We start from the raw sequence: 26,554 nt of genomic DNA on the forward strand, positions 1-26,554 counted from the left end.
GTAAATGGATGGAACTAGAAATTATCATCCTGAGTGAGGTAAGCCAAGCACAAAAGAACACACATGGTATTCACTCACTGATTATTGGATATTAGCCCAGAACCTTGAAATGCCCAAGATGCAACTCACAGGCCACATGAAGTCCATAAAGAAGGAAGACCAAGTGGGGGTGATTCGGTCCTTCTTAGAAGGAGCAACAAAATACTCAAGGGAGGAAATATGGAGACAAAGCGAGGGACAAAAACTGAAGGAGGGGCCGTCTGAAGACCTTTCCACCTGAGTATCCATCCCATGTGCAGTCACCAAAGGTAGATGCTGATGTGGAAGTCAGGAAGTGCATGCTGATAAGAGCCTGATATGGATGTCTCCTCAGAGGTCTTCAAGAGTCTGACATATTCAGAGGCAGATGCTCACAACTAGCCATTGAACTGATCATGGGTTTCTCAATAGAGGAGTTAGAGTGAAGACTGAAGGAGCTGAAAGGATTTGTGGCACCATGAGGAGAACAATAATACCAACCAACCACAGCTCCCGGGGTCTAAACCACCAGCCTGGGAGCACTTGTTGGGGGGGAATCCAGGGCTTCAACTGAATATGTAAGAGTGGAGGGCCCTGCTGGGCATAGGTGGAAGAAGAGAACCTTGACCTCAAGAAGGCTGGATGCCCCAGGGGGTGGGAATTTTGAGGGTGGGGAGGTGGGAGTGGGGGGGAATAGATAGAGGTTACATCCACAGAGAAGAAGGAGGGGTGAGGGGATTGGGGGTTCCGGGGTGGGTGGGGGATGGGGTAAGGGGACAACATAGGAAATGTAAATAAAACATCCAATAAAAAAAAAAAAGAAAAAAAAAAGAAACCTGAACAAAAAAAAAAAAAGAAAGTAATATATAGTTTTGTTGATCATGAAAGACACTTGTAAAATTTATGTAGTTAAATAAAATACATAATATAAAATATATAAAAAAAAAGAAACGGAAAGCAGTCCGTTGCCTAGCTCTGTCACTGCTGCCTTCCACATTCCCACAACTATGATGCGTTACCACTTGCTTTAAAGAATGCAGAAGCAGGGTCTTCGTGATTCTAAAGAACAAAGACATATAAGAGCTGGCATGCAAAAAATGCAGAGAATTTTCTTAAAGGAGAGAACACTAGTATATATTAGGGAGAGGGGACTAAGCATGGTAACATATGATTTGGAGAAAAACAAATGAGTGTTCAACCTTAACACAGTGAGTGAAATATACCATGCGTCAATGCAATCTATAGCACATAAGCTATATATTTTCTTTTGGTCAAAATAATATAGCAGAATAGAAAGAAGTGACTACCTAAGTGAGAGGAGGCAGAGCATCCAGGACAGACTACTCCCCAGATAAAGAGAAGTGGTGACCAGTGAGAAAGAATGAACACAAGGACAAGGCACGCCTGGGTGCTGCCTCATGCCTCTACCTCAGCACTCCAGAGGCTGAGAATCAGGAAGTTTGCCCAAATTTCCAGGTTGCAAAAGGAGGGAAGGAGGAAAGCCAAAGTAAAACAGGAAAACAAGAATATAAGGAGGGAAGGAGTGAAAGAAGTAGGGAATAAGGGGAGAGAAAGGGAGGAAAATAAATCCCAAGGAGAGAGCCTCAGTTCCCCAGAAGGGGAGTTGAGAACAAAGCTCTTCTATAAGAAAAGCCAATGACGAGTCTAACAGCTCTATCATAAGATAGGCCCACAGTTAGCACAAGGCTTAAATCCCACTGGGGGAGGTGGTGTAATAATGTTTTCAATGTGACAGGTGATAGCTGGTAAAAAAAAAAAAACATGGGACCTCGAAAAACTGCAAAGCTTCTGTAAGGGAAGAGACACTGTCAATAGGACAAAACGACAACCCACAGATTGGGAAAAGTTCTTTACCAACCCTGTATCCGACAGAGGGCTAATATCCAAAATATACAAAGAACTCAAGAAGTTAAACTCCAGACAACCAAATAACCCTATTTAAAAATGGGGTACAGAGCTAAACAGAAAATTCACAACAGAGGAAACTCGAATGGCCAAGAAGCACTTAAAGAAATGTTCAACATCCTTAGTAATCAGGGAAATGCAAATCAAAACAATCCTGAGATTCCACCTCACACCAATCAGAATGGCTAAGATCAAAATCACAGGTGATAGCAGATTCTAGTGAGGATTTGGAGAAAGAGGAACACTCCTCCATTGCTAGTGGGACTGCAAGCTAGTAAATCAATCTGGTGGTTCCCGAGAAAATTGGAAAGAGTGATACTATCTGAAGATTCAGCCATATCACTACTGAGCATATACACAAAAAATTCTCCAACATATAACAAGGACACATGCTCCACTATGTTTATACCAGCCTTATTTATAATAGCCGGAAGCTGGAAACTACCCAGATATACCTCAACAGGAGTGGATACAGAAAATGTGGTACATTTACACAATTGAGTACTGCTCAGCTATTAAAAACAATGACTTCATGAAATTTGCTGGCAAATGGATGGAACTAGAAAATACCATCCTGAGTGAGGTAACTCAATCACAAAAGAACACACATGGTACGCACTCACTGATAAGTAAGTATTAGCCCAAAAGCTCACAATGCTCATGATACAACCCACAGACCATAGGGAGCTTAGGACGAAGGAAGACTAGGGTGTGGATACTTCAGTCCTGCATTGAGGGGGTAACAGGATGATTGACGAAGGTAGAGGAAGGGGGTAACTGGAGGGAGAGAGGAGGGGAAGAAATAAGGGAGGACAGTATCAGGGGACAGGGGAGAGGTACAGAGGGTCAGGAAATTGAATAAAAATATGTAGCAGCTGGGGATGAGGAACTGGGGATGGCCAATGGAGGGTTCCAGACACCTGGGAAGCCAGAATCTCCCAGAACCCCACAGAGATTCCTTTAGCTGGAAATGTGTACCAAAGGGGAGATAAAATCTGTAAAGACCACCTCTAGTAGCTAGCCATGGTCCCCAAGTTGAGGGATGAGGCCACTCACCCATCTCAAAATTTTTAACCCAGAAATGTTCCTGTCCAAAGGAAGACAGGACAAAAATGGAGCAGAAACTGAAGGAAGGGCCATCCAGGGACCTCCCTACCTGGGGATCCATCCTGTCTACAGACACCAAACCCCCAACACTGTTGCAATTGCCAAGAGGCCCTTGCTGATAGGAACCTGGTGTGGATGTTCTTCGGGAGGATGTGCCAACAACTGACCAATACAGACATGAATGCTTGGAGCCAACCATCGGACTGAGCTAGGGAAACCAAGTGGGGGAGCTGGTGGAAGGACTACAGGAGCAGAGGGGGACTGCAACCCCATAAAAAGAACATCGACTGGCCAGACCACCCAGGGCTCCTAGGGACTAGATCACCAACCAAGGAGTGTACATGGAGGGACCCATGGCTCCAGATACATATGTAGCAGAGGTTGGCCTTATCTGACAACAATGGGAGGGGAGGCCATGGGTCCTGTGAAGGTTTGATGTCCCAGTGTAGGGGGATGCTGGAGCAGTGGGGTGGGAGTGGAGAGCACCCTCATAGAGGCAAAGGGGAGGGGAGAGAGGGCAGATATGGGAAGGAGGATTTGTGGAGGGTTAACTGTGAAGGGGGATATCATTTGAGATGTAACCAAATGGGATAATTAATTTTAAAAAAATGGTGCCCAAAGTGGGCTTGACAAAAAAGAAATCTGTTTTAATATTCCCTACTTCTGAGAGGGCTATAGCCAGGTGTCATCTTGCATGGGGACTTATTGTTTGGGACTGTTTGTGTCTATCCTGGGGAACTGAAAAACGAAACAATCACAAGTCAAGGAACCTGGCACATCTTCCTATGAGTGTATGGATGGGAATCAGTCCTGAAGAGGAAGAAGACTATGGGACCTCACGATGAGTTCAGGCAACAAAGCCTTGAACTGTGAAAGGAAGGTAACTGGTGGCTCCTCCCTCTGTGGCAAATGGTAAAGTACAACAACAATTTAGAATAACTTTAGAACTAACAGGCCAAACAGCTGCCTCTGTCAAGGAACACCAGCTGCCAGCAGGACAGAGAACTGTGGAGTTCATACCCAGCAGAAACTTTGACTTCCTCCCTCATAGTGTTTAATGATAAACGGGGTCCTGAAGCCAGGCATCCAATACAGGTGCTAGAGATCTGTTTACTTCCTACACTCTCCAATGTACTGGAGGATCCACTCTGTTTGAGCATTAACCACGCCAGAGTGTACAAGCTACAGAACTGCAGTGACAATCTGTGTAGGCCACAGGCCTAGGCAAACAGCAGCTCCAGGCAGTGGAAAGAAAAGGTCCTATAATGAATACAATGTTGACTTCTTTAACATTTGTTATTTTTGTTTAATTTTTTAGCCAATCCTCTTTTTTCACCATCTTTCTAAGATCCTTTTGATCTCTTTTTCCCTTTTGTGTGATCTTCTTTCTTTTTCCCTACCTCTGTCCTTTCTTTTTTAATAATTATCAAATACATACCTTACTTTATTTTTGCAATTTTCCCCCTGTGATCAACTGACTCCAAATATATTTCTATATGTGTTTTGGTTTGAGGTTACTACTTTTACAAATTGTTTTCTCATCTGTGTATGAGTGGTACAAGAGACTAAGCCCCAAGAGAAGCCTGCTCAATAACAACACTCTCAAACTGAAGATAGCCATCCAACAGATGTGAAAATTACAACTCAGCATCACTAGAAACATGAAAAAGCAAGGCAAGATGAGTCCTAAAAAGAGAAAGTCACTGGTCCTCAATATAATAAGCCAATACAAAGATAATGAAATACAGCAAATGTCAGGCAAAGCAAACTTTACCTAAGAATCTATGGAATTGAAAAAAATAAATAAATAAAAATAAAAACTAAAGTTATTTTTAAGAATCTCTTCAATGAGATTGTAATAAAAAGTTCACCAAGTCTAGGAAAAGAAATACCAACCAAGCATAAGAAGTATTTATAACTCTTAAGAGACATGACTACAGCTGAAGAATCTCTCTACCATGCTAAGAATACTGAAGCAAAGATAGATACAATATGAAAAACTGCAACAGGAAAATGTGAATTCACTTTGTCAACTGCTGACCAGAACTACTATATCTAACAAAATTCTCCTTTAAAATTGAAATAAAGAACAACTGAGAAAAGGCTTGAACTAAAACAATTCTAAGCCACTAAGCCAGCAAGCTCAGACAACACATACAAGCATCCAACACATAGAGAAGGCAGCCATGCCTCAAAAGAGATGTCAGGAAAGAATAGTGTAATGAAAGAAATGGAATAGCAAATGAGCACTAGGAATGAATAATGTCCAACTCCCTGAACCAGAAAACTTCTTAAATGAATAGGAGAGAAAGAACAAAACAAAAAAAAGAACTCAAACTAATCAGGAAAAACATTGAGGGAATTGAAAAACATCTCAATAACCCTAATGGATAAATTCTGCCTATTTCTGGATTAACTCATGGGATTAAAAACAAAATCCAGGCCAAGAAAATGCTTCAGGTGGTAAAGGTTCTTGCCACTTAGCCTGATGACCTGAGTTTGATACTCAAGGCTCATTTAGTTGAAGGAGAGAACAAACTCCCAAATCCGATTCCCTGACTTCCACTGGTATGTGGTGGCACATGCATACATGAGCAAGTATGCATGTGTGTGCATGCACATACATGTACCCATGCACAAACACACAAAAAATAATCAATTAAAAATAATAAAGTATTTTAAAACTATTTCTATGTATTGTCTACAATAACCATACTTTATTGGTAAATAAGTACCTGGAGTGACGGTAGAGAACAAATCCCACTCTATCAAGCAGTTGGAAGCTGACAAGCATGGATGACTCTCCTCATACTTGGCAAAAATCATCTCAAAATTAGTCAAAAAAAAAAGAAGAGGCTAGAGAGATGGCTCGGTGGCTAACAGTGTTACCCCTATAAGCACAATGTTCTGAGCTGAGATCTCTCACATCCATGTAAGCATACGTGGAACTTCAGTGCTGGGGGTAACAGTGGGCTGTGAGGAGAGACAGGATCTTGCAAGTCACCAGTCTAGACAAATTTTGTGAGCTAGTGGGAGATCCTGCACCAAGGGAATAAGGCAGCTCCATGGAAGAGGAGCCCACTCTCCTCCTCTACTCTGCACAGGCATGTACCCATGAATACATGTGCACATGTATATAACATTTTCAAAATAATGAAAAAATAAGGAAATAAAGGTCATTACACATTAATACAGAAATTAATCCATAATTATAAACTGATTGCAAGTATGTATATATCAGTCCTTGGTATACCCTACTGCATAAAAGAAGCACTAGTAGACATAACTAACAAGCCAGACAGGTCCAGAAACAATAATGACAGGTAATTTAACACCCCACTATCATCAATAGATAGTTTACCTGTACAAAACAAATTAACAAAGCAACTTCAAAGTGGAACTATACTATAAATCAAATGGTCTTAAATGACATCTATAGAATATTGCATCTGATTACAGTATATATTTTTTCTCAGAAGCCCATTGACCTTTAATAGAACAGACCATATCTTAGTCTATGAAACAAACTTAAACAAATAAAACAAATCAAAATATTTCCTGTGTCTTATCAGATTACAATGGAATAAAACTAGAAATCAGAAAGAAACTACAGAAACTACACAAAGATATGAAGATTGAATAATATAATTCTGACTTATCGATAAATCATTTTTAAAGTTAGGAAAAAATATTAAAAATTCCCAGAATAAAATGAAAATATAACTTACTAAAACATTTGAGATCCACAAACCTCTAGCCAAAATAATGAAAATGAACCAAATTAATAAAATTAATGGTGAAAACAGGCATATTACAGGATGAAATTAAATCTTAAGGATCTTTAGGAAACAGTTCGAAATCGTACATTTACAAAACTGAAAAATCTAAAAGAAAAAAAAAAGGAGAAATTTCTAAATATGTACAACTTACAAAAATTAAACCAGGACCATGAAAACAAACAGATCTATCTGTAACGGACAATTAGATGAATAAAGTCTCCCAAAAAGGAAAGTCTAGTACTAGATGGATTGACAATTCTGCCAGATCTTTAAAGAACTAACACCAAATCTTCTTCAAGCTATTCCATAAAACAAGAAGTAAAAGAATGGGACCAAATTCTGTCTAAAAAATAAGAACTATCAACATATCCAAACCAGAGAAGGATGGAACAAAAAAAGAAAATTACACACTAAGTTTTCTAAATGAATATAGGCAACAACATTTTCAATAAAATACTTGCAAAAGGAATTCAACAATTCAATTTCAAAATTCTCTACTAATATCAAGTATCATTCCAAAGAGAAAGATGATTTAAAATATACAAATCAACAAAATAGGTCTTATACAGCATATAAGTGGACTCAGAGACAGAAATCATATGATCATTTCAATTAATACAAAAAGAACCCTTTTTATAATAGAAATTTAAAAATTAGGAAGAACATAACCCTTAACATAATAAAGAGTATATACAGCAAATAAACAGCCAACATTATACTACACAGGAAAAATTTTTTTGCTCTAAAATCAGGAACAAGACCAGGGTGTCCCTTCTCCCCACTCTTAGTACAATGCTTTAACATCTCTATCAGGGAAGGTAAGAAAAAATAAGAGACACATAAAGAAAAAGGAAAAACTCTAATTATTCCTATTTGCAGATAATATAATCCTATACTTTAAACACACTAAAGATGTGACCAAAAATCTCTTTGATCTCATAAATGATTTTAGCAAAGTAGAAGTATATAAAGTCACACAAAACTCACCACTTTTTCTACATATTAATAATAAACATGCTGAGAAAAAAATTAGGAACAATTATCTCACTCACAAAAGCCTCAAAAACAATAAAATACCTAGAAATAAATATAATGAAGAAGGTAAAAGACTCTCTAGAACACCATCAAGAACTGACAAACGAGATTACATCAAGTTAGAAAGCAAGCCCCTAGTATGAAACCGGTTGTTTTGTGTGCTAATTTTAAAATTAGTAAGAGAAAGAAAATAAAATTTAAGATACAACTTCTTTATCTCTGTCATTCCAGTACAGTGAACAGCTGTTGGCCTCTTCCTTCTGTAAAACTCTATTCAGTGTATGCCAATAGTAATTTACCTTACAAGGCTTGTCTCCTTCTTAAACTACCTTCTCAATGAAATCATGAACATGCACTTCTGTGTATTCATCAGTGGGGAAAGAAACCACTGAACAGCACTGCATAGCACTAACAAATAGTAAATACTTTATAATTCTGTTAAATGAATATTTTACAAGCATAATACAAAATGAATATATTCAAAAGTGTCAATAATAAGAAATGTATTAATTCTTGCTATGCTAATTCTCAAACATTGTAGTTCACACAAACTTTTTTCTTGTCCAAAACACAAAACTTGAAGATAGCTAGCATGCTTTAAAAAGCAAACAATCAATCAATTAGCCAATCGTATTCAGAAATAAAAGTTGGGGAAAAAATCAGCAGTCTCGTAGGCTGATTTACAAAGCATGTAAAGGAAGTTGCATGGGCTCGTTAAACATGAGCACAGCAAAGGAATAAAATTATTATAAAACTATTTCATCATAAGTCAAAAACCTTTAAAGCTGGTAAGTAACAATTTCTCCAGTAGCCTCTTTAGGAAGCCACTTGTCTCTCCATGCTTCTTTCAGTTCATCTTTAGTATACTGTCAATTAAGAATGCTGCAATCAAAAATTTATCCTGTCTACAAGAAATACAGGGATGGGGGATGGAACAGAGACTGAGGGAATGGTAACCAATAACCAGCACAACTTGAGACCCATCCCATGGTCAGGCACCGATCCATGGCACTATTAATGATACTCTATTATGCTTGCAGACAGGACCATGGCTGTCTTCTGAGAGGCTCCACAAACTAGCAGCTGCTCAGATACCCACAGCCAAACAGTGGGTGGAGCTTGCAGACTCTTAAGAAAGAATAGGAGGAAGGATTGCAGGTCCCCAAGGGAATAGGAACTCCACAGGAAGACCAACAGAGTCAACTAACCTGGAACCTTGGAGCTCTCAGAGTCGAAACCACCAACCAAAGAACATACACGGGCTGGACCTAGAAGCACACGTAGCAAATGTGAACCGTAGTCTTCATGTGGATCCTGAACAACGAGAGCAGGGGCTATCCTAAAAGCTGTTGCCTGCAGGCAGGACATGTTCTTCTAGCTGGGTGGCCTTCTCTGGCCTCAATGGGAGAGGAAGTGCCTAGCCTCCAAGAGATTTGAAGTGCCAGGGTGGAGGGAATACCCAGGGGTGCCCTAACCAGCTCAGAGGAGAAGGGGAGAGGGGATGGGAGAAGGATTGTGGGAGGGGATGACAGGGAGGAGGAGGGCAGTGAGTAGGATGTAAACAAGTAAAAAATTTAAATTTTTTTTTAAAAATACTGATTCTCACAAGCTCATCATGAGTAAAAGGTTCTAGAGACACAGTCACTAACATGTTTAAGAGGACTATAACAATGTTAATTTCTTTCCTACATGGCAACAGGTTTGCCTCAAGGATCAGATTCAAAAAACTGGCTTCTCTAAAATAATGTACCCCATAATCAAGAGAAGCCAGTGTTTACATTTTATCATGTGCAAATTGTTTGAATTTTCAAGAACTCCAATTAAATGTAAAATAATCACATGTTCTAGTGTGCTTACTCATCTTTTCAAAGTTACTAGGGCTCCATTATGTTTATAACAAAACAGAAAAAGAGAAGAATGAAGGAACAGGGTTTAGTTTGAGAAGATTCCTAGAAATATTTTCAGTATTACAATCAGCCCTATTTTACAAAAGAAACACTCTATAAAGTACAAAAAAACAACAACAACAACAACAAAGCAGAAATTCATGATAAACCAGGAGTCTGCGGTTTCAAGCTTTCACACTATTCTAACAAGCAGGACGAGCAGAAGAACATCTGTCACAGCCGACCTGCTAGAGCTCTTACTCCAGTTCATGGGCGGCTCTCTTTCCTTCCTTGACTGTTCGTCTTTTCCCCTTTGTTGTAAGGTTGTATTGTTGTAAGGTTGAATTACTGTCCAAAATCCCTTTTCAACTTACATATTGTAGAACACAGAAAAGTTGATCATTTTTCTCTGAATGAAACATCATGATTATTTTATGTTCATATAAATTAGAGACTTTGCATTTTCTTTTAGTCTAGTTTGAATTCTGGTTCTAGAAGCTTATTTGCTTAAAAGAACTGATTTTTTATTGAAACAGAAAAGTCCAAACCCCAATAAAATGATATATCCTTGACCACCATCACCAAGAAAAGATCTACTTGATAAATACTGATGCTCCAAACTACTGGCTCTATGTCAAATCACTACAACATGCAAGAAAACCATAGCATACTAGCAAACCAGGTATTCCATACAAATGTGCATTAAAAAGCCTTAATGCCATCTACTGTTCTTTAGTTTTCACTCAGACAATTTTAATGTCCAAATGTTTTATTCCTACTATTATAAAAAGAACCACTACCAAGTTCTACCCCAAATGCTCAGTCACTCACCCGCCCACCATCTTATAATCCTGTACTTCCTTTCCGCCTATAGGTTCCACCAAAGAGGACTCTATAAAGTAAATGTGGAGACAATTATTGCCAAATATGAAAGAACAGAGATTCTTTACAGTTCCAAAAAGGCTAATAAAATCAGCCTTTGACTAACTTAGAGAACAGAAAGTACAGATACAAAGACTAGAAGTAGGAATAGAGCAGATGCACTAATTTAAAAATATCTAAATATATCTAAAGTAGAACTACTCCAAGTCCATTAAAATAAATTTACAATTATTTGTAGACCTCTATCTACATGATACTTCTGCTTTCCCAAGTTCACAGAAACACTCAACTTATCATTGAAATTTTTAAAAAAAATGCTTGAAAACAAAAATTGTGATTTGAAGGTTATGTATGTCTGAATGACATTAAAGCTTCTCTATTCTACAGTGTCATTAGTACATATCTGTAAGCCAGTTGATGCAGTGAAGCAAACCTGTCAAGACCATATCTGTAACCTTGCTCTTCTTCCAATATTGCCCTTCATAACTAATGCTATCATAGACTCACTATCAAAAAATTTTCTTCCAGTATCACAGAAGCAAAATTTATGCCAAGGAGAAATAATTAGAACAGCCTGATTGTGTCACCTTTTCTGTTAGAGACACAGTGTGAAACCTTTCCATAAATTACTATAAAGGCAACATAAGACAGTGTTGTACACTGAATGTATCTGTTCCAAAATTTATCTATTGGAGTCCTAATCCTCAGTGTGATATATTTGGAAAATGGGCCTTTGGGAGATGACTAGAATTCAATAAAGTCATGAGAAGAAGGCCCATGTGATGGAGGTAAGGTCCTTGAAAGGATAGACACAGCTAAACGTGCTCTTGTGTTTTCTTCAGTGTGTGAAAACAAGCAAGGAACCACGCTCTCTCCCAGACTCTCTCCTGCTGGTGTCTCAATCTCAAGCCTTCAGCCCCCAGAACTGTGAGAGATAGTTTCTGTTATACACTTAGTCTAGGTTTTGTTATGACAATCTAAACAGAAAAATACTGAGAGATTTCACAATTTATAAAAGAGAAAAACATAGCTTAAAGAAACTAAAACCAGAATTTAAATGCAGCTTTCATGCAATAGTGCCCCACTATTGCCTCTTACAGGACTCAATGCCTCAAAGGTACTACCAACTTCGTGCTACACAGAAGAAAGTCAATGTCTGCCCCAATGGAATTCAATTACTTAATCATACAGTATAGACAAACAGTGGGACTGGGAAACAATTAGTTCCTTGAGGCCTGAAACACAAGAACTTCTACTGAAAAAAATAAAAGAAATAAAGAAAAGAAAATGATCAATGCTAATGTAGTAAGCATTATGTGAGGGAATCAAACAGTGTAAAGCCATGATTTCCAAGAGGAAGCAACAGTCAAGGTTAAAGACAAAGGTGTGAGACAAGTAGAATATGAACAAAGTTATAAAATAAAGAAACACAATGCAGCTAGAGCAAGATATAGTCATTTACATTTGGAATGAACTTGTCAATAATTCCACTAGCATATATATTACCTTCTCAAAGGATTAAAAATCCTATTAATAGAGTAACAGTAAAATCTAGCCTTAATGAAATGCATGGACAAACATGCTTAAAATATGGCTGGCTGCTCTATATTTGACACCTTTACACTGTACTTCGGTTTCTCTACATACCTACATAGATGTCCTGGAATTCACAATGTAGACCAGCATGACCTCAAACTCACAGAGACCCACCTGCCTCCCCAGTGATGAGATTAGAGGCATGTGCCAACATGCCTAGAGAAAATGAATATTTTGGATAATAAAGGATCGATACAAAATATCTTAACAGGTACCTCATCTCTTATCTCCCTCTTTCCCAATAAACACTATGCAAAACATAAAAATAATCATTTTGCACTGAGCTTATCATATTCAATCTTTGTTCAAAAGCATTTGAAAGACTAACTCTCCCTAGATGGTAATATTTAGCTTTCCCAATTAGACTTGACACACTCTACCCCTGTTCTTCCTTTTCTCTCATGTTCACAAGTCATGAACCCTCTATATCTTATAATATTTGCTGCTTTAAGCAACACCTGTTAAAATGCTTCCATCAAGATGGAGTCTAAGCCCATCACCACTACTCATATCAAAGACTTCCTTTGAAAGTTAGAATCCTTGCCTATTATATTACCTCATTTATTAGACTGTTTTCCTGCATGTCTGTCTCTGTTAAAGACTATAAGCTATTAAGAGTATGAACCCCTTCTATATGTTTCAAAAAACTAGACTAAGGCTTTTTGGTGGCTATGTGCAAGGACAATAAAGAAATAAATCATTGAATAGAGTACGGTAAGAGTAATGATAGAAACCTATACAAGATAGTCAAAAACTTAATCTTGCAAAACCTGAAGATAGCTTCCTTGAGAAGTCACAAACTTATTCTTTGAGATAAATATAAAGAAGATACAGATGAAATACAATTACAAAATAGTGTTGTAAGCAGAAGAACAACACAACACCTTTCTAGAATATAAATTATGAAGCTTGTCTGGGAAATGATGATCTTTAGAGAAAGGTAATGGTAATATGCTTTGTTAGGGGTATTGTGCTGCAGGCCGGTAGTTAGAAACTTTAAAGTCTGAATTTGTGTAGTGCCAAAACAAGGCTTAAATCAGACAACGATTAAACAGGTCATATGTCCGTTTGTCACAACTCACACATTAACAAGGTCTACAATAAAAAGTACCATCAGAACTCTGTGTAATAACTACTCAGTCAAAACAACCTGCTTCTTTTCCTAAGGTTAGGTATTGGTTTACTTGTTTTTTTCCCAGCATTTTACAGCAATGTAAATACAATTATGTAACTTATCTACCGTTATTTACGAACAAAAAAAAATATTTCTATAGTGCAAAATCTTTAAGAATTTCAGATGCTTGTAACAGTGACATTTGGGTGCTTGCAATGTAGATGGCTTTAAAATATAACTGTATTTCACAAATCTTCATCCATTACTTTCTTAGTGAAAGGGAGATATTTACATATTCTTTATAAAGCAAGATTCCAACAGAATTTTTCACAGGACCTAGTAAATTAAAATGCAGGAAAGATTGATGGATGTATTTAACTATTCCTCTTCTAATGACTTTTAGAGACAAGAGCAGCAAGTCAAATATTAAACAGAAAGATCAGATCACAGCTTGCTATAAAGAACTGACATCTGTAATGGCACAAACTTTTGATCCCAGCACTTGGGAGGCAGAGGCAGGCCAGTCTCCATGAGTTCAAGGCCAGCCTGGTCCACATATTGAGTTCCAGAGATCCTGTCTCTAACTAAACAAATACATGAATTATATATACAAAAAAAAGAGCAAAAAAAAAGGAGGTACAGGAGTAAGTCTGTCAGGACACCTATAATAAATTGAAAAAAGTCCACAAAGCCCTAAGTCGCACCAGAATAACAAGGCTTCAACATACAAACTGGAGGATAGGGCAAATATTTAGATCATAGCAGAGAAGTACATAAATAGAGACCTCCAAAACATATCCATGCATAAATGAACAATGATAGCAGATTCTGAATAAACATTTATACCACTGGAAGGAGAGTATGACAGGACTCCCACCTTAGCATCAAACACATACAGTCCAAACCAGGTGGAGTAAAGAAGACCAAAATATGAAAGAACTACAGGCTGCTTATAAAAAAACACAGGAGTCTCCAGTTTACTAGAGAGTCTAGTAGGTAGCCTCCAATAATCTTCACACTCTTGCTTGAAGCCTGTTATTTAATATTAAATACATACGTGATCTTTATCCCTGGCTCATAAGTTCCCGGCAGAAAACCCTTGTAAATTCCTTGGTGATAGGAGAACCTTTTCTTATATTTGTATTAGTCCCCATTCCCAACACAAAAGTCACTAGGATCCCTGAAATTCCCCCAAGTGAAGAGACTTTTGCATGGTAATCAGATTATCAGTGGCTAGGGTCCCGACTACACAGCTCCATAATGCAGACTTGTTGCCAGAAAGGCCCCTCCTCAATCTCATCCTTTGGTGAGCCATTGATTTAATCAATCACACTTACATTAACATGGTAGCAAGAGAGATGGTGAAATAATTCAGTGGTGAAAAGCACATACTGCTCTTACAGAGTAATGAACTACCTTTACAAGCAAATCCTCCAGCAATACTTTTTCAGATAACCTCAACCCTGCCCGACAAGGTCAATCTAAGTGAGACCAGGCTCTTAGGAGGGATTCCCCAGCCTTATTGCACCCATACTCCTGCTCAAAGAAAGAAAAACAAAAATTGTTTTTGTGTTCATAAAATTGATAATAATCTGCTATATAGCAATAAATAATAAATTATAAATTCAACATAAGTTATCATAATAGGGATAACATAATCAAAACCAGAAAACAGGTAAATACGTCACTATTAAAGTAAAAAGTTTGGCATTATGTAACAATCAAAAAAAAAAACCACAAACTGAAGAATAGTTACCATTCAAGTAATAAATGGCTAATATATAGAATACCAGGATTCCAATAAATAAGTTTTAAAATGACAGACTATTCAGTAATAAAAATATGTGAGAATGGAGTATAAATGACAAAAGGGCAGTAACAAGAATAACTATATGGTAATAAATAGAAAAAAAATTGAGAAATTCCACCATTAACTAGAAGAATGCTAATTTACACATTAAGCAGCTATAGGTTGAAAAACACAATGTTAAATGCATGAAAAAAACTGGTAATTTCCATAATTGCCGATAGAAGTAAACTGACAGGAATCACTTTAAAAGGCAATGTACAAAACCCAGTAAAAATGAAAAATGATCACATCCAATTTTCTAAACGTTTTCTACTTAGAATAGCAGATATTACATTGAAGCATATGTAGAGCACACACAAAACATTTACCTATAATGGGGAAAACGACAACACTGAAAATTACTGACTGTATAAAAAGTGTTTTCTATCATGCTTTTTTTTATTGTGTATGGGTGGTTTGCCTGCCTGTATGTCTGTGCACCATGTACATGCCTAGGGCCTACAGATGCCAAAAGAGGACACTGGATCACTTGGAACTTGAGTTACAAATAACTGAGAGCCACTGTGTAGGTGCTTGGAATACAGCCCAGGTCATCTAGAAGAGTGACCAGTACTCTTAACTGCTGAGACATCTCTACAATCCTGTCTTTTGCATTTAAAAATGGTGACCATTCTATAGTAGAGATTTCCAAGGGCCAAGAAGAAAAAAATTAAAGTAATAATCACAGTGGTCTAGTCAGTACCCTTGAGTTCAATTTTAATATGATTTGCATGCCCCTTCCTCTCCTCCCCTTAACACTACAGCCATTTTTAATAACCCTACCTAGTAGTTCAAAATTACCAACTGGGTTATACATAACCTTATACGGAGGACAAGGAAGCCAAACATTTATAAAAGACTGAGCCCCACTGTACTCAAAAGTCCATCTTTGAGAAATTATCATGAAGTCTGTACTAGCACAAAACAAAGAAACAACAAAAACTGCCTCCTAGAGAGAACTTTCCATGCCCCATCTCTCTGTACAGAAGGACTGCAAGTTTCTCCTCCATTACCCAACTCTTGATTTGTTGGATGACTACCCTAAGTCCATACCTGTATGTGTTCTCTGAGCCTGCACCTTCACAATGCCAGCTGAGTGGGCAACCAGAAGGATCTCCTGAAAGTTGTCTTATACAATGTCACTAGCAAACACTAAAGTAAACATAAGAGCGACTATAAAACATACAATTTTCTTATTCATTCTTTCCTTAGAATTACAAAAGTCCCTGTGTCAATTCCAATACAAACTGAAATGATGGAAGAAAGGACAACAGAGAAAAGGGTGTGTGAAACTAGAGTTAACCAACTCTTTTCATCTTCCAGACAGTCCTTTCCCACTAAAAAGTCCTATTAATTTCATGGGAATTCTACCTCCCACCAGGTTAGTTTGAACCATAGTGATTATCAGGATCAGTTTGGACTATTTCTTTCTTGTAAGTAAGATGAGAACCTAATGGAACAATTTAATCAAGGGATCTGAATTATGATTTAACATGAACACATTAAGAAATGCGTTGATCTAATGCTGTCTTCTAACTCTCCTCACACAGGGGCATTCAAGAACGGAGATATGCTTTCATCTCCTGAAAATTCAGATTATCTCTTTCTATGTACCTCTCAATTTTAAATTCCAAAATGGACAAATCTTGGGTATCAACACCTCCAGAGCAGGAATTCCCATGTGACAGTAAGTAGTAAGCTTCCTAACCTACAAGTGTATCATTAGAGAGCATAATAGCTAATTAATGTAATAAAAAACAGTAACCTTCAAAAACAGGATACTCAATTACTGTGCACAGCTATTTTAAAAATGGAAGTACCGTCTGTAGCTATATAGCCCAAACCTCAATTGTCTATTGTATCCCTTTGTTAAAAGAATTACCAATATCATCAGTGAGTCTCATTTATACTTAAATTAGAAAAATACAAAAAGGTACCCATTGTTTACAATTAATAACCTTGACCCTAACACTTAAGTATACAATAGCAAATAATAGAGAAGCACAGAAGCATCTCATAATAAAATGGCCACTACTACTGAAATGCTAAAGAAAAGAAACTTCAAAGAAGTCAAAACTAAGGGAGGGAAGGAAAGACACCATGGAAGAATTGATTTGAAAGCATACACAAACAGGATGTTTTAAGTTTAGGAGTGGGAGACATAGAACAAAGGCACTGTAGGATTAGGTTATTCTTAACTTTGGTCCCAGAGTACTTGGTTTAAAGAATTATCTCATCTCATAGTATCTTTGTAGCTAGAAATGGAAATGTGGATTTGCATGCTCCAAATCCAACTGCTTTTTCCTTTTCTTTTAAAACAATCTTATCTAGTTACTAAAGGTCATAGCATATCTGTTATCGGAACAATCATTATAGGATCAATGTACACACAAGTGTTTCATTGAATTAAATCCTTAAACTAGCCACTGATGTACTTTTTTGTCAAGCAGACATTTAAGAATACTGAAAACATACTGTTGATAGACTGGTTAGCCAAAATGTCTCTTGGGGAAGTGGATTTAATCAATGTCGTATCCTCAGAATGTGTTTAACTATCAATATTTGTATTAAAGTATTAGGAGAAAAACTAATTCATAGTAATAAGACATACTTATTTTTCTTCACTTTTTGAGACAGTATCTTATACTGCAGCCAAAGCTGTCCAGGACTCACTAATTGCCCATTCTGGTCCCCAAATTTCTGGCAGTTCTCTAGAGTCAGCCTGTGAAGTGATGGGATTACAGGCCTGGGCCAACCTACTAGGCTAAGAGATACTTCTCTTTTTAAAATATACTCTATGTGCCTGACATTCATTCATTTATTTATTTATTTATTTATTTATTTATTTAGACAGGGTGTTTCTGTGCAGTCCTAGCTCTTCTGCGCGGGCCACAACTGCCCAGCTCACTGTTTTCCTAAGAATATACTGGCTACATTTTGTTGTTCCTCAACCAATTAGTGCATCACTGCCTATGAATAGTAATACTCTTCTCCTTTTTCATTTATTTGGTCAGTAACATCAAGTCATTTACCACACAGATTCTTCCCTGTGTGTTTCAAAGAAGTATCTAATGGCCTACTACCTAAACCATAACCTGGTAAGACAGAATTGAAGCAAAAAGCTAAAACAATCCACAAAGTACTACACACCAGCACGCACGCACGCACACAGACAGACAGACAGACACACAGACACACACACCTCTACCTGAAGAGAGAAATGTTACACATGTATGCAATTTGTTTTAAACCAACTGCATCTGTAAGCTTTGTTAGGAAAAACTATTTCTAGTTCCTTTCTTTCTTACTTCCTTTTCCCCAATACTTTAACCATCCTGGTGAGAAAGCTTTTAGCTGTATTGGTGCTGGGGAGATAGCCCTGTCAAAAAGCTCACTTGCTACAGGAGGATGGCAGACAAAGGATGACTCCGAGAGTTTTATAGTCCTCTTCAGGATGGTTCTCAAGGCACTTGTACCTTAAAACTTGGTTACATCAATAGTTAAGTCTTATATCACAGGGATGGCTAAAGAGTTATTCACAAGTGTTCCAAGAAGTAAATAATACTTTCATTTTCTAAATAACATTTTGTTGTCTTTGGAATTAAGAGTTGATTTCTCACCAGGTGATGGTGGCACAGGCCTTTAATCCCAGAACTTGAGAGGCAGAGGCAAGCAGACCTTGAGTTGGAGGCTAGCCTGGATGTCCAGGACACCCAAGTCCACACAGAGACACAGAGAAATTCTGCCTTGAAAAAACAAAATAAGGAGAAGAAAAGGAGAAGAAAAGGAGGAAGAGGAGGAGAAGGAAGAAGAAGAGGAGGAGGAAGAAGAGGAGGAGGAAGAGGAGGGAGAGGAGGAGGAGGAAGAGGAGGAAAAAGAGGAGGAAGAAGAGAAAAAAAGAATTGGCTCCTCATTTGGTTTGTTTTCTACATGCATATCTATTACATATTTACTTCTGATCCACCTTAGTCACATCATAGTTTTTCATTTTTATGTTCTGGAAGAACCTGTTTCCTACCTTCAAAGTTGCTCTTCTGGACTGGGAACCTAAAGTCAGAAGCACAGCTATCGATCTGTGTTTTTCTTACTCTTCTCCTAGGTCTGAACAGCTTCTGCCTCTCACCCAGGTCCTCCTCTTCAATATTACAGCCCCTTGTTCTGATGAGACTACATTTCCCAGCTTCCTGGAGGGTTTGTGGGAGACAAAAATTTTCAGCCTTCTTTCTCTGAAAGTATCTTAATTCTATCCAACTTGATTAATATTCTATTTATGGTAGTTTGGACAGTTCTTCAGAATTCTTCAGATACTGGTCCTATACTGTGTAAGTTTAAGTTTTTCAAACCCTATTTTTAGTGATAGTTCTTAGACACTTTAACTTCCCCGTTAGCCCGCCACCCTCCTGAAGTAGTAGAGAAGAAAGAATTCGGGGAGGGGGTGGGGAAAGCAGACCTGTTTAGAAAGGTTCTCTGGAGCAACTCCAGTCTGTGTTGTCTGGAAATCGGCAGTTCGGTTCACAGGTTAACAGGGCAGCAGCAGCTCAGTCCACTTGCAAAACCTCACAGATACCCCAGCAGTCCAGTTCAGTAGTGTCAGGTTTGCAACAGCAGTGACAGACCTAACAGAGACAGCCAGGCCTCAGCCTCACTTCAAGTCAGCAAGAGGGACCAGCAGGAACACCAGAAAAGTTCTAGGCTGTGTCTCTCTTGGGAAATTTAAAATCAGCAAAGATACAAGACCCACAAGCCTTGAACAGCTTGCTGTACTAGCAAGCCAAGCTCTGTCTGTCACTTCGTTGAGTCCTACTTATACCCTCCAAACATGACCATGTCCTCCATGTGCCTTGCCTCAGCACATGTCCTCAGCATGTGCATCCAATCAGTCGGAGGAGTCCTGACAAATGAAGCTCAACCATGTAAGGCAGACCAATACACGCATGTTGTTAGCAAAGAAATTCATCACATATCCTTTCATGTGTTTGCTTCAGCAAACATCCTATCTCCTGCGTCTGCTTCAGTGAAACATTCCTTCACAAGTCTGCCTTAATCTTTCACCTGTGTCCACTTCAGGAAAACACTCCTGCACATGTTTGCCCCAACAAAACACCGCCCAAAGGAACTGACTCTCCAAAGAACCCTTAAGTTTCCACTTCAATACTGTATCCTAAGAAGCCTTAAACAAATTTAATTTTTGATTCTTTATATGGTGCCTTCATATAGGTCTCATCTACAGTGATTGTGTGAGGTGTTTAATGAATCCTTTCAATATGAAAAGCTAAAATACTTATTTCAGTAATTACCTTATTCTGCTGTTTCTGACTCCTCTCCAAAAAAATGCAGTTGTAATGCTGGAAACTTTTGTTTTCCAATTTTCTTAGCTTCTCTTTCTCTTGTTCTTCCTCTCTTCCTTTCCCTCTCTTCATCTTAAATTAACTCTGCCTACCTCTCATACAGCAGGTATACACCATCATGACAGAGGCTTTTAGATTGTTTATATATCATTTTGGTTTTGTTGATGTGGTTTGGTTGGTTGTTTTAAGGCACAATCTCTCAAGTACTCCAGGCTGGCTTTAATTTCATTTTATAGTAGGGGATGACCTTGCATTATTAATCTCTACCTCCCGAGTGCCTACATTACGATGTACACCTGCATGCTCAATTAGTTCCATCAAAGCCTGACTTTTGTGCATGGTAGGCACTGTGTAAGATTAGTCATTATCTCCAGTACCCATTTCTTTCTTTTTATTTTATCTCTTAAAAGTTCTTCCTCCTTTATCTTTAAATCTCTCTAAAAATAAATTCCATTCTTCTAAAGTATAGTTAAGAAATGTTAATAATAATAAGTTACAATTTCTGGTATAAATAAATCTTCTAGTATTTGCAGCATAATATTAACTAGAGAAAAGAAATTATGAAATAACAAACACAATGCAGCCATTTTAGATTGACTTAATTTCTACTGAACATACAACTAGTTATTCATGGTGACTCACATCTGTAACCTAAGCACATGGAAGGCTAATGCAGGAGGATCATGAGTTTTAGAGCAGCCTGAGGTACAGATTGAGTTCTATAGAAGCTCAGGCTAAATAATGAAACCCTGCCTCAAAAAAACAAACAAAACCCCCACATACATATGCATACATATCAAGATGTCTGCTGAACAAAGATATATTACTGATGATGACAGTGTCAGCCAACAGTAACTGAGAAATTACTATAAGCGAAGTATTTTGCATTGTTACTTAAAATTTCCTGATCACATCTCTGATAAGCACTATATCCAGAATTAAGATACAGATCTGTCCGACTTGAAAACTACAAGCTTTTAAGCACTCTGGCAATTTCCACACATACACCTCTTCCTAAGCATACCACTCTGCATTCACTGTAAGTCAATATGGCCATTTGAGTTGTAGCTGACAAAATGTGGGAGGCAAAGAGTGCCACTGTTAGGCTGGCCCACTAATTTATCTGCTTGGAGTGGTCTTCTATGGCCTTTCCTATTCTGGCTTGGTGCAAATGAGTGTGCACTGACAGGAACCATTTGCAGAAGAAGGGGTGGGACCACAGAGAACTAGTGTACCATTCAGGAATACTACACTACTACTCTGCTGTGCAAGATATAAATTCAAGTTATATACGTGTGTGTGTGTGTGTGTAACTGTATCAAAACAATTGTAGGTCAAAGCAGTTAACTGCAATAAACCATTGTCTCAGAAAACAAACTCTCGGAGTAGATTAGTCAGGTATAACTATTATGCATAACAACACTAAAATAGTTTAAAATAATGTTAAGAGAAAAATAACAGCACTTTAAGCTAGAAAGACCACGGACTAATAGCACTTTATGTAAATCATGCTGAGGATAATACAAAAGCTGCAAAAATAAACATTTCATGAGAAATGTACAACTGAAGCATTCAGAGGTCATGTGATATGAAACAAAATGTGGAGAAGGCTAAAGCTAGAATGGTAGTTGGTGCTGCTCACTAGTGCCAGGTTAGGACATTTGGATCACCTTCCTAAACAAAAGATAGCTACCAAGAACATAGAGTAGAAATTAATATAAGTCATCCAGTGTTATATAAACAAAACAGTACAAGATAGAAAACAATAGAGGAAGCCTAGCCAAATTGTGGCAGTTCATGGCTATAATCACAAAACTGGGAAAGTTGAGGCAGGGGGATTAGGAGTTCATACAGGTAAGAGAGCCTCGAGCAGTGGTTCTCAACCTTCCTAACGCTGCAACCCTTTAACACAGTTCCTCATGTTGTAGTGACCCCAAACATAAGAGTATTTTGTTGTTACTTCACAGCTGTAATCTTGCTACTGTTCTTAATTGTGATACAAATATCTGATATGCAGGTTATCTGATGTGTGACTCCCTAAAGGGGTTGTGACCAACAGGTTGAGAACCACTGGCTTAAAAGCAAGCATATCACAAACTCTAGATTTAATCAGTTGAAAAATATTAATGCTTACTAATCACCCCTTCATATAATCTCAGCTAGACGTCTAGCTCGGAAAATAGGGAAGCTGATGAAACCTTACTTGGTATTTCATGACCACAGTTGAGCAGAGCTAAGTGAGGAAAATAAAGGTCAATAGGAACTGTTTTGAAGCCCAAGCCCCTACAGTAGGTAAACAGCAGAACCAAGACAGAGCAGCTAACATGTAGAACTATTCTGACAAAAGCTTTAGTCTATTTTGAGTCAGGCTAACTTAGAGGCAACAGGTTTCTATCTCCTGTTTACTAATCTGCTTCAATTTAATAAATCAATCAAAAGATCCATGAGTCCTCATTCTACCAATAAAAAATTAAACATAGGAATTCTACAGCAAACATCAGACAGCAGTCAGAGAAACAGGTTGAATAAGAATATTATTAATCAATTATAATCATTACTAGTATAGTGAAAATTATAATTAAATATAACCACTATGTTCTAACTAAAAATACTACCCTCTGTCTCTCTCACCTCCGATTTCCACCAGATTCCATCCTAGAAGTTCTACAGACAAAAACACTGTCAATAAAGTCTGTCTAAAACCTAGCAAAGCATATTTTTGAAATTCTATAATATAATCTTTTTAAATTTCAACACCTCAAAACATATTATTTTCTTTGCTCTATTTCTCAGATAACAATCTATTCTTAAAGAGACATTATTAATAATACACCCTTTAGGAATGATACTAAACAGCTATTTAGTAAGCTTGTATGCAGTAAAAATGTCCCCTTTCTCATTTAAAATTCACAGCAAAATATATGCAAAAGCATATAGGGCTATGTTACATTGGCTGTTACATATCCTGATTATATTTTAAAAGCTACTTTGAAAAAACAAGGATCACCTTACTCTGATTTATTATAACAAGTTTATGAAATTCCTACCATAACCTTATGCATATGAGTATATAAAGCTCTGCTGATTATAGCAGGGTTCATTCTGTTTCCCAACTCAAGTAGGCCCTAAAAACGCAGTACATCTTAAGATACCCAACTCATATCTTTAAACAACAGACTATTCCAAACAAAGCATTAAGCAAAATGGCTTTGCAAATGTGAGAAAAATAGAGCTGTGACTAGTTCTTCAACATGGGTATTTCACAATAAACATGGGATGTATACACTGGCTTTATGTTACTGAAAAATTAAACACAAGTGGTGGAAAATCCTTTTCCCTGGTCTTCTCAACAGTTCAGGTAAAGCTGTTCAGAGTAACTTATTTCAGTCCCCTTCCCTCAACAGAGACAAGAGAAAGAGAAATAGGCTGCCATGGAGCAGAGTAAAAAACACATTGTGCCCCTCCAGGCTTCATTCAGTAGCTGTGGACTGAACCACCATGTTTATCTGCTAATCCACAGCTGAGCTCATTTTAAAGTGTTATGTACTTAAAAGAAAACATTTTAAAAATGGAACTAGTAAAAATTAAATTTTACTTTGCTAGCAAATTCAGTCACATTCTTTTTACAAAAAAAACAAATATAAATGAAATGAATTTTCCACTTAATCAAAATGTTGATTTTCCTTTTTTTTTTAATGAAGTAGATTTAAAGAAATTTAAAGAAATTCAGGCACTAAAACATTTGATCAAGGACAGTACTGCTTCTTAGCCTTGCCAAAAGTTTTTGAAAGTCACTTCCTACACTAGGGAACGCTCAGTTCTTGGACAAACAATACTAAAGTCATACAAGCACCCTAATTAGTCTTTCCTTTAAAATTCAGTGATGGCCAAAGCAGAGGCTATGATTATGATCCTAAAGAAAAGTGTGAGCCTATATTTGTCATTATATTTCTATTCATTTATTTGTGGGGAATTGTTAATTTATTAAAATGTCCTGAATGATAATTATATGCTAGATACAAAAGATGAAAGTGAGCAAAACAGCTTTTAGTCCAGTTGCGATTATGGAATTTATCCAAATACATAATCTAAGCCACAGAAAGAGGAAACTATGAAGGCAAGTAACATGATTGAAGCTGGAAGTCATTATAAAGAATCTCTTTGGCAATGACAGCTAGACTGAACTTAGCTTTGCAACTATTAATTATAAATTGAAGAGGGTCTTTGCAGACAAGGTCTCATGTGGTCAAGGTTAGCCTCCAACCTGACATGTTGTATGTAGCCAGGTACTCTTCAACTTTTCATCCTCTTCTTTCCACTTCCTGAGTACTAGAATTATGGGCATGTGCAACCATGCTAGGTTTAGGCAATGCTGAAAACTGGCTCTAGATTACTGTGCACACTAAACAATCAATCACTTTACCTCCTGAGCTGCATCCTTAGCACATTAATCAGAATTGTAAACACACATATACACATGCCCCTTCGTTTCTATCCTTCCAGGCCTAACTACTGTGGAAGAGAAGGCTTAGTACAGAAAAGGACAAAATTCATATGGCTCTAAACATAAAGCAACAGCTTCAAGCAGACATCAAGAAATCCATTTTACCTCTGTAGGAAGAAAACTAATGAGCACCACTCTCCAGTTTATTTTCACTGAGAACTAGATTTCACAACTCAGATCATTTTCTAACAATAAATTCAAATGGTCAGATAACTTCCAATAACCTCAATCCTCCAAAACACATTAAGCTACCCCATCCAAAGTAAATGTGTAACAAACAGTCACATAACTCAGGATTCGAATCAAAGCAAAACAAAAAAATACAAAAACAAAAAACCCACCAGAACAAAAGTTTTGAAATTATCTTGGAATATAACTTTTACTTTGCAAATCAGGAGTGACAACTAAACTACGAGAAAAGCAAACATATGGACACTCACAGTATAAGTGTTCACAGTACACTAGTTCACAGTATAAGATGTTAAGATAATTAAGAAAATATTTCAAAGCACAAAATTGCCACTCCAAAAATATAAATATATACATACTTATCATCAACTCATATACAACAAGCCTTAATATCTAGAAAGACAGTATTCCCTACTAGCACATACTACAGAAAAGAAACATGAACACAAAAACTTAAACTGTATTTATCCTGTCGGGTCCAGTAGCTACTAGAGTGATTAAACTACTTTAATTTCATTTAATCATCACAGCTACTCTCTAATTACATATATTCTATTAAGACCCAGTAAATTTAAATTATTTAACCAAAGTGACTTAACATAAAAGTGGCAACAGAATCCCTGAATCTAATTACCACAAATGAAAGAGCTTTCCCCCACAGGAAAATATACAAAGTTATTAGGTCTTTCTAAGAATTCAAAACGCTTCATTTCATTGCTGATCATTCAAAGTTTGGTCTGAGAATCTAGCTAAAATTAATCACAGTATTCAGAATGGAAGAGTCAAGTTTCAAACAAGTATGTGACAAAAGAAGTTAGGACACATCCATAGATTTAATATTGATAGTGACTTCTTTTCAGGTATTCTTTTCCATTTTACTATCAATACCATCCAAAAGAAGCATTCACTATATATTGTCTCCTGATAAATGTTGGCATATGAGCAATATGAAGGGTATAATACATAAGAGAACCAGAAGAAAATAAGACTTACATTTCAAGCGTTCTGATTTCTCCATGAGTAGACAGTCCACTGACTGACGGTTTCGACTTCTCCAGAACTATGCAGAAAGTGGATATGGTGAGGCATGGAATGATAGCACTCAGAAGGCTGACACAGAACTGGCAGAAGTTTGAGGTTTGCCTGAATTTCATTTTAAGTGTCTTTTCTGACAATCCTGGAAGGGTTTTTTTTTCAGCCTTCTTTAACTAAATTTAGTTCTGTATTATTATTGTGTATGTGGTGTGTGAATACATGTATGTGGTGTGTGAATACATGTATGTGGTGTGTGAATACATGTGTGTGGTGTGTGAATACATGT

General features: G+C 37.3%; 1 protein-coding gene across 4 annotated transcripts in view; it reads right to left on the reverse strand.

Annotated features, from left to right (window-relative positions):
• Akt3 (AKT serine/threonine kinase 3) overlaps positions 1–26,554 on the reverse strand; it is a 242,803-nt gene that overhangs the window by 190,567 nt on the left and 25,682 nt on the right. The window contains exon 1 of one of the 4 annotated variants that reach the window (XM_028755301.1): positions 19,211–19,272. The exons of the other annotated variants lie outside the window; for them this stretch is intronic. The gene's annotated coding sequence lies outside the window, so the exon portion shown is untranslated. Of the gene's footprint in view, positions 1–19,210; positions 19,273–26,554 lie in introns of those variants that run through there. 4 annotated transcript variants of the gene reach the window in all.

This window comes from Grammomys surdaster, unplaced genomic scaffold (genome assembly GCF_004785775.1).
Source record: "Grammomys surdaster isolate TR1022 unplaced genomic scaffold, NIH_TR_1.0 126051, whole genome shotgun sequence".
Lineage (NCBI taxonomy): Eukaryota > Metazoa > Chordata > Mammalia > Rodentia > Muridae > Grammomys > Grammomys surdaster.